This window comes from Pteropus vampyrus, unplaced genomic scaffold (genome assembly GCF_000151845.1).
Source record: "Pteropus vampyrus isolate Shadow unplaced genomic scaffold, Pvam_2.0 Scaffold461, whole genome shotgun sequence".
NCBI classification, from domain to species: Eukaryota; Metazoa; Chordata; class Mammalia; order Chiroptera; family Pteropodidae; genus Pteropus; species Pteropus vampyrus.
This window is the reverse complement of record NW_011889242.1, coordinates 2,810,555-2,822,596: the sequence shown is the minus strand read 5'-3', so window position 1 is coordinate 2,822,596 and position 12,042 is coordinate 2,810,555. Positions and strand designations below refer to the sequence as shown.

The window sequence follows — 12,042 nt, the reverse complement described above, 5'->3', positions numbered from 1 at the left end:
ATGCAAATGATGTTTGTCTACCTCTGGGGACCTAGGAACACCACTTGTTTCACAATAGCCTCACCTCTAAGCAAAGGGTAAATGAAGGCAAAGGTATTTCCTTTCAACACAAAGTTAAACTTTTAAATTTCAAATCATTGGTGGGGATGAGTTCAACCCTTCTGCTTTTTGTTTCCTTTAAAAGACCTTTACTCTAATGCAAAGGCATAAACCAGTTACAAATGAATGGAGCTGGAATCTCCCTCCCAGTTTTAATTTTTGTTGATAACTTTAGTTTTCTGATTGTTTCTGGTTACTGGCAACTTGCCGTACTTGCTTGATGGTGATTGTTTTCCCACATCCAATTCTTCATCTCCAGATCTTGGGATAGTATTTAAACTTTGAATTTCTTATATTCACAATGTATGTCAGTTGAAAAATAAAGCTTTCTAATGTATCAGTTAAAAGGGAACTGTGGTGTTTTTTTTTTTTTAAGCTTGTATCTACAGGTAAAATAATAGAGATTTTTACATGTAATAGAATTTTAATCCTTGAGGAATGAAAATGGCAGTGATTCTAATTTATATATAGTGCTGCTTTTTTTCAGTAGCATTTAAAATTAGAGTGTAGAAGATGCTCAACATCACTAATCATCAGAGAAATGCAAATTAAAACCACACTGAGACACCACTTCACACCTGTCAGAACGGCTATCATCAAAAAGACAAGAAATAACAAGTGTTGGCAAGGATGTGGAGAAAGGGGAACCCTCGTGCACTATTGGTGGGAATGTGAAATGGTACAGCCACCATGGAAAACAGTATGGCAAGTCTGCAAAAAATTAAAAATAGAACTGCCATAAGACCTAGCAATCCCACTTCTGGGCATATATCCGAAGAAAACAAAACCACCAACTCCAAAAGACATGTGCATCCTCATGTTCACTGCAGCACTATTTACAGTAGCCGAGATATGGAAGCAACCTGTGTGTCCATCAATAGACAACTAGATAAAGAAGAAGTGGTACATATATACAATGAAATATTACTTGGCCACAAAAAAAAGAATGAAACCTTGCCATTTGTGACAACATAGATGGACCTTGAGGGTATTTTGCCAAGTGAAATAAGTCAAACAGAGAAAGACAAATACCATATGATCTCACTCATATGCGGAATCTAAAAAAAAAAAAAACCTGGCTCATAGATACAACAGATTGGTGGTTGCTGAGGTGGGGGAATGGGAGAAATTATTGAGTGACACCAGAAAAGCTTACTATTATTTAGTGATTTAAAAAAAAAAAAAACCTCTTTCAAAGAAGAAAAACAAACTCAAGTTGAATGTAAGCTGCAGAGACACTGAAACTAAACAGTGGCAACAAAGCCATAGGTCAGATCCTAAGGCTTATCTGCCAGATGAGATATGACTTATACCTAGAGCAAGTACGCCACAGCTCAACAACTATAACAACTATTACCTGTAATCCCGAATATAACCGAAAGCTTAGAAGCTGAAACAAACAATCTACCCCCATTAAAAGGGTTCCCCGAGGCTCTGCCTAGAGGTTTCCATCTGTATCTCTGCAGCTGGGTTAGATGGTCAGATGTGCCCGCATAGCTGAAAAGGAACCCGAAGGGATGGCAACGTTTAACTGGGCTTGTTGCCCTTCTATTCCTGCAGGGGTGGGGAGAGCGAGCTGCTCATAGTAATAGAAAGGGGGAAAATTGGAGGCAGGAAAAAAAAACTAAAAATAAATCAGTAGAAGTGTATTTGCTTACATTTATAGCTGGAGTGACCTCCAGTGCTTTTAAAGAAAGAAAATGTGGGGAGGATGGGACTTTTCAGGAAGTGCTAGGAGATAGCCGATGGCATTGTGGCCTGATTTCCTTCTGTCTTACAGGCAGAACACGCTTAACCCTGTGAATGTGGGCTGTAATTAAGGGACCTGGCACAGTGGTGGTTTTTTAAAGGGCACACGAAAAATTTGGATTAATGTAATGTCATATGAACTGTTGAACTGGTGGGCATGGGCCTGTGACCTTGACTCAACGGCCCCATATTCTAATAGCTCAAAAGGTGTAGTGCATATACTTGGCCTCACGGTGACCCAGAGAGCCCAATTCTTACATCAGGGGTGTTACACTGTTCCCTTGTAGGTAGGGAGGGCAGGAGAGGAGCAGGTTCCCCGAGGAAGCCCTAGTGGCCCCTAACAGTTGCCAGTGGTAAAATTCTGAGCAGAAAAACCCTTAAAGGACTTAACCTGCCCGTTCCATCTGCCTGTGAGATGGGCTTTGTGGTCTCATGTGCTGTCGACGTGATCTGAGATCATTGCACCACATATTTATGTCACTCAACAGGCACCAGCCACTGCTTTCCCCTCATTAGGTCTAGGGCTTTTCAAGAACAATTTAGCGCAGTGAGATTTGCACTTGACTATGTGGCTGACGTGCAAGTACAAAGAGATTCCACTGTGTTTCACTTTATTTTCTTGTGAGGGATTTTTTTAGTTCTCAGGGTGTATACAAATCTTGTTCCTTTAAAAAGACCCAGTGTGTGCTTATAAATTTGACTGCCTCATATATTAAGTTTCATCTACTTTTTTATTTCTTAGTCACCCAGGGAAAGGAGAACTGAGTGTGGCTGCATGTTTCTTAAGCTTTTGATACCCATGGAATTCCTATTCCAGCAAAGTAGGCTGGCTGTATTTTCCTTCCAAGGGGGTCATTTTGTAGAAATTGCGAAGTCTAGGCATTTTGTTTTCCTGCTTAGTTCTCTAGTCTGGAAAAATAGCTGTGACTTTATTTTAGGAAAGATTAAGTAGACACACTTCTCCTTCCCATGAAGCACAGCTAAAAACCCTGAACATTATTAACTCCCCCACAAATTGTAAGAAGCCTGGGCTTCTACATCCAACGGTGTGGAAGCTGGTAATAAAGCACCCTTCTCCCCTCCACTGGGTGACGGCAGGGGACCAGTGACATCAGGAATTTCCCTCTGTCCTATGGTAAGGAGGTTGTGTCCACTCTGTGGTGTCAGTAGAAGTAGAAGGGAAGCGTTGTCTGAAAGGAGACTTTATTTACTGAGATGACACCTCACAGAAGAGTCAACAAGTTCTCTTCTCATTCACCAATGAAATATAAACAAAATGTCTGTGAACGTATCTGTGTTTCAAAATGTCCATTGCAGACCTCCGTGACAGCACACCCCGCTTTTGCAGAACTCCGAATTCTTATGAATGGCTGCACTCGTGTGACAGAAGTGCTGAAGTGGACCCTTCAGTGTCCAGGAGAGGCACAGCCATGTAAGCATTTATGAAGAAAGCCGCTCTGAATATGTACGTATGAGTTTTTCGTATGTGGACATGTGTCTTCATTTCTCATGGATATAGACACCTAGGAATTGGGTTGCTGAGGCATCTGGTGTTCGTTCACTTTATAAACACTGCCAAACTGCCTTCCAAAGTGACTATACCATTTTACAGTCTGACCAGCAATTTGTGAGTGTCCCATTTAACCCTCTTCCTGACAATGCTGGGTATTACCAGTGTTTTCTGTTTGGGCCATTTTAACAAGTGAGTAGTGGTATCTCATGGTTTTTGATTTGCACAGGGCTATCAGTTTCTAACTCAGAACCTCTTGGACAAGTCATTGAGCCATCTCTGTCAAGGTCCAAGCCTTTAACACAGTAGAAATACCAATGCCATAAACCATAATGAGGTTTAATGGAAAAACAAAAAACAAAAAACACGTAAAACACCTAACCAGTATTTATAATGCATGGCACACAGTAAAGCAGAGTAAGTATGAGCTGTAATTATTGATTACTGTTATGGTTATATGTATCAATAAGTGCAAATACAATGCCAGGTAGCAGGTGCTATAGGTCATAAAATTTGTCCAAATGAAGACGCGCTCCATAGCTGGTAAGATCAGGGGTGTTTGAAATAGCCTTTGAAGTATTGGAGAGATGTGTCATGTGGAGATGTGACAATGTGGAGGAAAGGACCTACCCACAGAGGGCACAGTGGACGGGGGCAGGAGAGCACGGCATGGGGACAAGACCGATGCAGCTGGGCCGTCTCACCACAGCCTGCACGTCGTTGCAATTATCGAGAAGTAGGTGACAAATAAAAACTCAGCCTACCCCCAGGATGGGTGCTTTTCTCCTTCTCATCATGATATTAGTCTAAATGCCCCTTGTTCTCACCTCGATACTGGCGCGTGTTCTGTGATCATAGCATCGACAGGTAGCTCCTCCTGTAGCTCTCTATACTGTGCGCTTGGGCATCGCTCATCTCTTGGCTGCTTCCCCTTGGATATTCATAGAGCAACCCTCTTTTGGCCAACCTTTCCTTGGAAAATTGTCATTTTTCAAGATCGAAAAACAAGAAACACAGTAGCAGTCTTTGTAGCAGAAAAGCCAGCATCCTGTTTGGTCTCATTACTCGTCCTTCTTCAACCCCAGCCCCCACCAGAGCCCAGACCTCTCCAGGGCGAGCGTGTCTGTCAGCGCAGCTCCTAATGGTGTTTCCTTGGCCCAAGGTGTTGGTGCAGAGGTCAGGTGATCGGACCTTCTTCCATGGCAGGGAACCATCTGCATGCTGGGCTTGGCTTTTCAAGAGAGCTCCTGAGTCTTTGTCCCTGAGGCCTAGGGACTGGGGCGCGTGTTTGATTAGAGTACACAGCAGGCCTGAAAATGTCTGTGAAGTGAGTTCAAGGTAGAGGTTTCCTGCCTGTGTAACAGTGTCCCTCTCGGGCTCTGCTCAGCCTCCTGCTGTCCCCAGCCTCCTGCTGTTCCCGGCCTCCCCCAGAGCCTCTCCTAGAACACATGCTGAAACATGGGCGCTGTCCTAAAAGCACCACTCCACTTCACGTGCTTGGAAGCACACACTCTGGTCGTGGCCGGTGGTGGGGGGTGGCCTTGCTGGTGGGCCCCAGGCTTAGGCTGGCTGTCACAGAAACCAGGCCACGGGCTATGCTGTGGGGCTGTGCAGCGCCATCTAGGTGAAAGGCCAGGCAGCAGCGCGGGTGCTTTGGGACATAGTGCTCTGGGCCGTGAGCCCTGGAGGTGGGCACTAAGGCAGCACCGGTCATCTCAGCGTCCTTTCCCATGGCCCACCACCTCAGTGGATGGAGAATACGTCAGATGGTGGTACCACCCGCCACCTCCTGTCCTTCAGAAGGACCCTCCTCTGTCTCAGCCTCGCTTGCTAATGAACTTCACCTTGGTTCAGCCCAATCACTCTGCCCGGAGGAGAAAGGCCAGAAGCTCTTTGCATTGAGCAGGGGGACATACAGCAGTGGTGTCAGGGCCGCAGGTGGGAAGCAAATTGAGTCACATCAGGGCCCGTTTTCTCCCTGGTCCTTGCTGGTGGCCTCCTGCCTCCCTCTCTCCCACTGTAGGTGACGATGCTGGAGGCCCTGTGAAGATGCAGTGGGTCGCTGTCCGCTTGCCTCCTTTACCGAAGAGATAGGGTCCTGCCAAGTCTCATCTTGTAGAGACAGTGGGATCACAGTGACCCTTTCGGCATGAAATGGGAGCGGCCGCCAGTAGCCCCACCAGTGTCACCAGACCTGCCTCTCTCACTTTGGAGCTCTTTCCCAAAGGGCTTTCAGGTGATCCGATTTGTTCCAAGGTCCCTGATGAGGAAAAGCCCTAAGTTTACACTCGGACCCTGGGTATCAGGGACACCAGTCTGCAGAGGCAGGCTGTGTGCGAATCCACTATGATAGTTCACTGTCGGCAGCCTTTTTTATGCATTCCACTTTTTTTTCTCCGTTACTTCCATTGTAGTGTTGCTAAAAATAAAAGAGGCAATAGTGTTCCTGCCCTGGTCCCCCTACCACGTGCAGTACACGTCTGCCAGTGGAGTTTGTTGGTTTCTGAGGCAGAAAGTGTATCAGAGTTTCCTAGCCACCTTGGGTTTGGGAAGTCCAAGTGTGTCTTAGAGAGAATGCTACTAAAGAGAAGCGGCATGGCCTCTGTTCAGGGGAGGCGCCGGGAGGAAAGGGGTGCCTGCACTATGGGAGGAGTAAGCTCAATGGCTGTTCTTCAGCGTGAGGCAGGAATTCTGGCAGCAGCTGAAACGGTGACCACTGGTCCAACTACCAGAGGGCCACCAGAGGGCTGGAAGGAGAACAGCCCTTGGAAATCACAGCAGGCACACTGGGAAGGCACTGAGACCCCTGCAGCCAGTCTTGGAAATCTGGGTCAGAAATACGCGCAAGATCAGGATTTTGGCAGAGTTGGAAAGAGATAGTTTTTAACTTGGTGTAACAAATGCTGTATATGCATGTAAGTGTGATAAGACAACCTGTCCTGCATTTTGGGAAGTTTCTAGAAGTGCAGGGGTTAAGGAGCAGTCAAGGATGTGTATTCAAATTCCATGAAACTAGTTACCCCTAGGGCCCTGCTCCCAGGCCATCACAGGGGACTCACTCTTAACTGGCTCTTAACTGTGGTGTCAGCAGGCTGGGAGCCTCTCACTTCTGTGATTCATTATTTTTTCTTCCAAAATCCTCATTGTAGAAATGGATTAATTTACAAAAGTTAAGGTCTCTTTCTAAACTTTTGGTGGGTTTTCTTAGCCCAAAGACATACTCTTCTTTTGATAGAGGACATTGTTTGAAGGTTTCTGAGATTTTCTATATGGTCTTTCCTCATGCTTAGTGACAAAGTTCATGCAGTTCTAAAAATAACATTTAGAAATGTATATTTGGAATAATTCAAGATATTTTCTTCTAAGGTTGACTATTGCACTTAATATATTTCCAGTAAGTACTTCTGTGTGTCATGTGTCAAGATTTTAAAGCAGTCCCTTGTCATGTTTCCGGATTATTATTTTGAAATTTCAATATTGAATCTTTGCTCCTATTTTCTCATTCTTAATTGTTTTCTTCTTTTTGATGTGATCATAAGTGGAATTGTCTTCATTTCTTTTCAAATTGTTTATTATTAGTGTATAGAAACATGACCGATTTTTGTATGTCAATTTTATATCCTGAAACTTTGCTGAAGTTTATTCGTTCTAGGATTTTCTATGAATAAGATCATGTTGTCTACGGACAGATGATTTCATTTCTTCCTTCCAATGTGGATGCCTCTTATGCCTTTTTCTTGCCCGATTGTTCTGGCTAGGACTTCCAGTGATGTGTCGAATAAGAGTGGTAAATGCAGGCGTCCTTTTCTTGGTCCTGACCTTAGACAAAAAGCTCTCAATCTTTCACCGTTAAATAGGAATACAAGCTGTGGGATTTTCATACGTGACCTTTACTGTATTGAGATATTTTCCTTCCATTTCTAGTTTGTTGACTGTTTTGATTATGAAAAAGTGTTGAATTTTGTCAAGTGCTTTTTTGGCATCAATTGAGAAAACCAGGTGGATTTTCTCCTTCGTTCTGTTAATTTGGTGTATTACATTGATGGAATTTTTATGTTGACCCATTTGTGCATTCCAGGAATAAATTCTTCTCGGTCATAGCGTATAAACCTTTTCATATGCTGTGAATTCAGTTTGCTAGTATTCTGTTGAAGAGTTTTGCATCAGTGTTCATAAGGGATGCTGGTCTGTAGTTTCCTTCTCTTACGGTGTCTTCATCTGGCCTTGGTATCGGGGTGATGCTGGCCTCATAGAATGAGTTGAGAAGTGTTGCCTCCTACTTTTTTGGAAAAAATCGAAAATTGGTTTTTCTTTCAATGTTTAGTAGACATCACCAGTGAAGCTATTGGGTACAAGACTTTTCTTTGTCAGATTTTTGATTACTGATTCGATCTCCTTACTAGTAATAGGTCTATTCAGATTTTCTATTAATTTGTGATTTAGTTTTCATAGGTTTTGTGTTTCTAGAAATTTGTCCACTTTATCTAGATTATCCATTTTTTTTACTTAAATTTTTCGTAGTACTCTCTTATTATCCTTTTTATTTCTATAGAATTAGAGGTAATATCCTCATTTTCAGTTCTAATTTTAATAATTTGAGGCTTTCTCTTTTTTTCCTAGTCCACTTAGCTAAAGGTTTGTCAGTTTGGTGATCTTTTTGAAGAACCACTTTTGTTTCATTGATTATCTATACTGTTTTTCTAGTCTCTATTTTCTAGTCTCTTCTCTGATTATTATTTCCTTTCTTTTGCTAGCTTTGGGTTTAGTTTGCTCCCCTTTTTTAGGTTGTTGATTTGAGATCTTTTTTATTTTTCAGTGTAAACGTGTGTATGTAGCTATACATGTACCCCTTAACACTACTTTCAGTGTGTCCTATAAGTTTGGGTACTATGTGTTTTCTTTTTTCATTTACATGTAAGTATTTTCTAATTTTCCTTGTGATCTCTTTTTTGAGCCATTGGTTATTGAAGAGTGTGGTGTTTAATCTCCACATATTTGTGAATTTTTCGATTTTCCTTCTGCTGTAGATTTCTACTTTTATTCCAAAGAAAAAAATCTATAGAATATACACAATGGAAATGAAAAGGGAATAAATATGTCACCTCAAAAAATCAAACACAAAGGAAGGCAGTAAGGGAGGGATCAAAAAAAAAAATCTGAGACATAGAAAACAAATTACAAAATGGCAATAGTAAATCCTTCCCTATCAGTAATTACTTTAAATGTAATTGGATTAACCGATTACATTGGTTAATGTAATTAACCAATGATGGGAAAAGATGCTTGGTATGATTTCAGTCTTTTAAACCTATTAAAACTTATTTTGAGGTCTAACATACCATCTGTCTCAGAGAATGTTCCATGTACATTTGAGAAAAATGTGTATCCTACTGTCATTGGTCAGTATCTTGGGTATGTCCATTGGCTACAGTTGGTCTGCAGCATTGTTCAAGTCCTCCATAGTCTTATTAATCTTCTGCCTGCTGTGCCGTCCCTTATTGAAAGTGGGGTATTGAAGTCTCCTACTATTATTGTTGACCTGTCTATTTCTCTCTTCAGTTGGTCAATGTTTGCTTCACATATTTCAGAGTTCTAATGTTTGGTGCATGTATATTTTTAATTGTTACACCTTCTTGGTGAATTGACCTTTTTTTTTTATTACGTAACATAATTACAGAATAAAATTCTTTGTCCCTTGCAACAGTTTTTTTGGCTTAAAGACTATTCTGTCTGATATTATTATTATTAGCCATCCCTGCTCTCTTTTGTTAACTGTTTGCATGGAGTATCTTTGTCCATGCTTTCACTTTCAACTTATGAGTGTCCTTAGATTTAAAGTGAATCTCTTGTAGGTAATACATAGTTGGATCCTGTTCTCCATTCTGTCATCTATGGCTTTTGATTGGGATGGTTAATCCAATTACATTTAAAGTAATTACTGATAGGGAAGGATTTACTATAACCTTTTTGTTATTTGTTTTCTATGTCTCAGATTTTTTTTTTTGATCCCTCCCTACTGCCTTCCTTTGTTTGATTTTTTGAAGTGACATATTTATTCCCTTTTCATTTCCATTGTGTATATTCTATAGATTTTTTTCTTTGTGGTTACTATAGTGATTACATACCACATCCTAAAGTTATTTATTACAATCTATTGTAAACTGATACTAATGTAATTTCAGTACTGAAATTTATTTTCTGTTTTTGAGCCCTTACTGTGTGCCAGAGATTGCAATAAGCACTCCACACACACCTCATTTTAATCCTCTGAGTAATCTTATAAAATGTGGTATTACTATCTGCATTCTACAAACAAGGAAACCAAAACACAAGGAGAATAATTAAGTAACCCAAAGTCACATAGCTAGGAAGCGGCAAAGTCAGAATTTAGTCCAAATCTGCCACACCCTCCCGTATTCCACCCACCACTATGAATGGTCTGAACTCACATTTCCTCTGCATTCATCACATCAGGTGGGGTAGCCCCATGGCTTTGTTAAAACTTGCAGCTGACAAGTCTCTTTCTTTTCAAAACACATAATTGATGACTTTCCCATTTTTTATTTAACATTTAACGTGGGTTTATACACTAAAATGAAAGCACAGAAATGGCAATACAGAGTCGAGACTTGAAAGTGAAATGTAAGTTATCCGAAGTTGAACTGAGAGTGGGAATTTTCCTTACAATTGTCACAACTTTTCCAATAATGAAACAAACCTGGAACTGTTCATTAAAGCAATAAACATACATTTAAAAAACATTGTAGGTCTATGGCCATGCTACCCTGAAGAAGCCCGATCCTGTCTGATCTCGGAACTAAGCAGGGTTGGGTCTGGTTAGTACTTGGATGGGAGACCACCTAGGAAAACCAGATGCTATAGGCATAAAAAAATAAAAGAAATTAGGGATTGTAAGCTGACAAGTTTCTTGCAATCTGTGAGATCAACTAAGCATTGCCTCACCTAAAAAAAAAATAAAAATAAAAGTAAAATAAAAATAAAAAACATCGTAGGTTGGATTGTAGAGGATTGTTTAATGAATACATTTTTTTCTTATTTACTAGACTACTGCCAGAAACAGTCATTGCAAGCGCGCGCTCCGTTCATTGGTTGGTGTTTTATCACCCACTTCTCGGAGGTGCACTCCTGAAAGACAGGGCAGGCATGCCCAGTGCTGGTGCCGAGTCCGCGCTTTCATTACGGTAATGCCCCATGCTGCGAGTAAGTATAACCGATGCCAGTCTATATCTCCTGCTTCTGAAGGTGACATTTGAAATAAAAATTTCAAATATCATCAAAGTCAATAAATTATCCCAGATGCAAAGCTCTGTGCTCAGTGTGTATCCTGCATGTGCTCAGTATGTATTTAATTCTTCACGATATACATATTTTCGCATTTTAAATTCTAGAGATTTGAGATCCTAAAACTCAGATATAATCATATTTTCCCTTAATGTCGCTGAATAATCTGTTTTATGGAGCATTTGGCATGCCTATCATCATTTTGTTCCTATGAAACTGAAATCACACAAGATCACTGGTTCTAAATGCATGGAGTGTAAATATCAGCAGGTTAATTAAAATTGGTGAATCTAGGTAAGAGGTATTCTGTGTACTGTTTTTATTCTTGCAACTTTTTTTTAAGTTTGAATTTTTTTCAAATAAAATGTTTAAAAATAATTTTTAAAAATTAATGAGTTATCACACATGATTGAATTTGCAAAGAGGAATACATGTGTTATAAGAATTGCCTCCCAAAAAAAACCTCTTTGACCTTATTGGACATTCTTTGAATTCAATAAATCAGTAAGTAGGTATGTACTGAGTGCCTACTATATGCCAGGCATCATGAGACAGGCCCGGTCACCCTTACCTCGTGGAGCAACAGATTTGTCACTGAGTTGCCACCTCTTAGGACCCTGCAGTCTTGTCTAAAGGGACATGAAACCATGTCCCTCCCGTTGGGTGAAGGTCATTTTTCTGCAGAATCTTTAATTCCTGAGTTCTATCCTTTTTTTAAATCCTTTAACTCATTCTTACAGTAAGCCAGAGCTGGGGTATTTTGAATGAAGGAAGTTCTCGCTGGTGACTCCCTTTCCGTGACTGAGGGAGGGAGCTGTCTCAGGGTGCGCCCCCACAGACTGTCTTGTGTGCTGGTATGAGTGTGTCGCAGTTGATGAGTGTGTGCATCTTTATAGTCTGACACGTGAGAAGGACATGGGGACATGAGAGGGGACAGTTTCACTAACGCTCAGGCCAAAAAGAGGGGCATGAGACAGTTAGCCTAAATGAAGGGCACAGTTCACAGAGGCCAGGGCAGCTCTGCCATCAAGGCTCCACGTCCCTTCTGCAGGCAGTGGAATCTTTCTTTTTAAACAATGAAACCTCTTTGGCTTTTTAAATGCCCCTTTTTACCTTCCAAAACAGGAAGAGGTTGTCAAGAAGCCAAACACACCCTGGAAATGAGTCCTGGGGTCTGCGTCAAGGGGCGTGGCTTGGCAACGGGCCAAGTTAATCATGCTGGCTGTGCTGGTACCCACTGCTGGGTTCCTACATACACAGGGCCTCCTGTGAGGACAGGGGCTCCCACATCAGAGCCACTGGGAGGGCAGGATTCTAAACCATCAACATAAGGCCCACTCCCCTCCACCTCCTGACCTCTTATAACTGGTAGAGTGTCAGGT

The 12,042-nt window shown here is 41.5% G+C and overlaps 1 pseudogene; it reads left to right on the top strand.

The window, feature by feature from the left end:
• Positions 1-10,125: 10,125 nt before the first annotated feature.
• Positions 10,126-10,243, top strand: LOC111732443 (annotated as a pseudogene).
• Positions 10,244-12,042: the final 1,799 nt, after the last annotated feature.